The following is a 3,361-nucleotide window of genomic DNA, read 5'->3' as shown; positions in this document are numbered from 1 at the left end:
TTTTGCAGTCGAAATCTCCTGCAGAATGCTTTCCATAATTTTCGACAGTCCGGTGAGAAGAGTATTAGGTGCCCTGTTCCCAGGCTGTGTTACATCTTTTCTCGATTTTGGGATTGTTAGCACCATCGTCGTTTTAGGAAAGCAATGGATTGAGTTCTATCTTCATGACAGTTAACACGATAATGAAATGGAACTTTTACAATCTCGAATTTTTGGAAACATTCAGTGCCTTGTTTGTGTTACCATCAATTCTCCGATCTCTTCCTCCATAATCCCTAACGCTTCTGAATTTCTCCCAAGGATACTGTTCAGCGCCGTGTTTACTGAAATTCTAAATGTTTCGGTTTTTCTTTTCATCGTATAATATATGTATATTTGCCTGCTTCACTTTTTAGACGCGTTTTAGGTTTTGTTATTGGTCTTCTACACCCTCTAGGAGGTTCTTGTCCCACATTTTCCCATTATACTCATCTAGCAATCTCCCCTGGTGGTTCTCGCATGACAAGTTAGTTATGTATTATGGTCATGCGAGAATTTCCATGCTATTCTAAGCCCGGATAAAATGCAAGGAGTGAGATAAGCGTCCATTTGCCACTACAAAACAGGGACTACGTTCTAATTTAACCCTGATTCTGTCCTGGAGATAGGGAAATACGTACTCCGCCGCGTATTAGATCAATAAAGGAAGCCAAGAACGGCGTAATTATAAAGACGGAAATGAAACGATATTTACTATTATTATTATTGCTACCGGGCTGAGGGGAGCGGCCCCTCTCGTTACCGCGACCTATAAGATCTATTGTAACTTTAGCCCTTCAAAAGTTTAGGGCAAATGTATTCTTCGCTTGTATGAAGTTGTTTGTTGCTGGAAGTTTTTTCCAGCGTAAGGCTATCTTTGAGGCCTCCCAACTGTTAATTATTTGTTTTAGGTGACTTTTTTGTAGTCCACAATCGGGTTGGGGTCCAATAGAGGACGTATTCGCTGCGTCTCTGGCCACCCTATCCGCCTTTTGTAGGTTCAAAGCGGTGCAGAAGTTTATAGCAAGAACTTCTGCTTGAAAAATGGTTATGTCCGAGCTGGGGGCAGTTTAATGTGGCTATTTGGTCCACTGATGCTCATGCCTACTCCGGATATAACTGTCTGTGAAGCATCGCTGTACCATGCTAGGGCTCCTCTTTTTAGACATTTGTTAGAATTAGACATTCAACGATATTTGGAAAGTATTAGAAACAGTGGAAGAATAGCTGAGATAAGGCTGAAAGTAGAAACACGCAGAAAAAGCGCTAGAACAGACCATGGATAAACTACGGGTAATGCAGGTGTTGTATGAGGATGAGAAATGAGGGAGTCATGAGTCTTCCATCAGTATGGAGGAAATTGGAAACGAACTGTATGGTGGTGTGTTTTGATGCGACAAAAGCAAACATTTCTTTTACGATCTTAAGAATGTGAATTGATCTCCGTTCGGAATGGGTTTGAGGGAAAGGTTTCGGGAATGGAGAGGATGAAGGCAGAAGTTGATTTGTGGTGTATGGTGGAAAAAATGACTGGCTGGATGATGCAGGTGGCGAAGGATATTGTTTCGAGGAAAAGGGTGGAGGGTGTGAAATCGGAGAGGAGGGAGTTCGGTAAGGACATGATAAGGATTAGAAGATTAACAAAGGAGGTACAGGCAGATCAAGAATGGGATGGAGTGAAGTAATGATGGAGGGCTTGATGGGAGCACTAAGGAAAGAGAAACGATTATAAGCGTAGAATAACGGAAGCTAAGATGAAATCCATAGGGTTGGGTTGAAGAAAAGGAGGGGAATGGAGGAATGTATCCTGGAGAGGAGATACTGGTTGTAGCGATTCAATCTTGAGCGGTAAGACTACAGGACTAGATGGCATTAAAGAGGAAGTGTTTAAAGACTTGATAGAGGTTAGACCGGGAGTACTTCTTAGCGTTATAAATAGGTATTTGATAAAAGGTTACTTTCCTAAGGCATTGAAGTCTGCGAAGTCTGTCATGATCCTAAAGGATAAAACAAAGCCCGTTGAGGATTCAAAGGGGTTTCATTTTATTTCGCTATTGGATGTGATGGAAAAGGAGCTAGAAAAAATGTGGTGCTTTGGAGAAGTTTGGATTTATGGAAGGGAAAGGTACACCGGAAGCATTGGCGACAATACAGAGATTAGTCAGTGAAGCAGAGGAGAAGTAAATCCCGGCTGTTGCCGTATCATTTGATAACCTAAACTAGGACGTCATCGTGAAGAAGCTACGGGAGTTGAGGGTGTCTGAAGGCAGTATGGAATGATTCAGAACTACTTTAAGGATAGAATGGCGATGATGCTCGCTAGTAAGGCAAGAGTGGTGAAGAGGATGGAGAAGGGATGCCCTCAGGACTCAACTTTAGGTCCGAGATTTTGGAATCTTGTTTGCTACAGAATTCTCGAAATTGAGGTGGAGGGCTCAAAATTGATCAGTTATACGGATGACTTGTTAGTCTTGGTCAAAGGGAGCAGCAGAGAAAGATAAGGGAGTGGGTGATGAATGGATGTGGCGGTTAAAAAACATGTTAGATGTTCATTTATGAGGGGTCACCTAAGGCACAATCAAGTCGTAAGGTATGAACGGCATCTATAGCATGTAGGAGGAAGGTAAATTACCTGTGAGCTGTGCTAGACGAAAAGTACATAGGACATATGAGGTATATGGAGGTAAAGTTATAGAGGCTGCTGAGTATGCTACTTAGGGTGATTCGGTGCGAGTGGGGATTTAGGTCTCTTACGCTGCGCGTAAATTACAACGATCTCTTTTTGGGATCGCTGTTGTATGATGCTAAGATGTGAGGGTATACAACAACAGCTATTTCCCGGGGAAGCTGCTTACCATATAGAGAATGTTTTTGCTGGCAATGGTATCGGTCTGCAAGACGATCTCCAATGATGTACTGCAGGTTTTGTAGGGGCGTACCTGGGATATTGGTCTGGTCGTTGGAAGAAAAAAAAATTGTGTGGTGTGGAAGAGAGGATTGGCGTAGTCACTGGTTAGAGGAGGACTTTGAGGAAGCGTAGAGAAGCCTTATGAGAAGATTGTTTCAGGAACGTTGATGAAAGTACAGAAAGGTTGAGTTGACCCGGTATGGGTCCATCAAAGCTAAAGTAGTGGATTGGGATTTGGAGGGTATTCCCACTAAGATTCTAAGAAGAAGCGTTTTGAATGTTGGCCTTCCTTTCTTACTCTGTAGTGTACTTAGCCCTACATCTGTTGGCAACGTAGCCAAATTGTTGACATCTAAAGGATTACCTGACATCCAACTATTGATTCCATTACGTTCGGTCATTCGGTCTTCTTGTCATTTGCTCCCATCCTTTTCA

Source organism: Onthophagus taurus, chromosome 3 (assembly GCF_036711975.1).
Source record: "Onthophagus taurus isolate NC chromosome 3, IU_Otau_3.0, whole genome shotgun sequence".
NCBI classification, from domain to species: domain Eukaryota; kingdom Metazoa; phylum Arthropoda; class Insecta; order Coleoptera; family Scarabaeidae; genus Onthophagus; species Onthophagus taurus.
The sequence above is the reverse complement of the archived record's forward strand: the minus strand, read 5'-3'. Positions refer to the sequence as shown.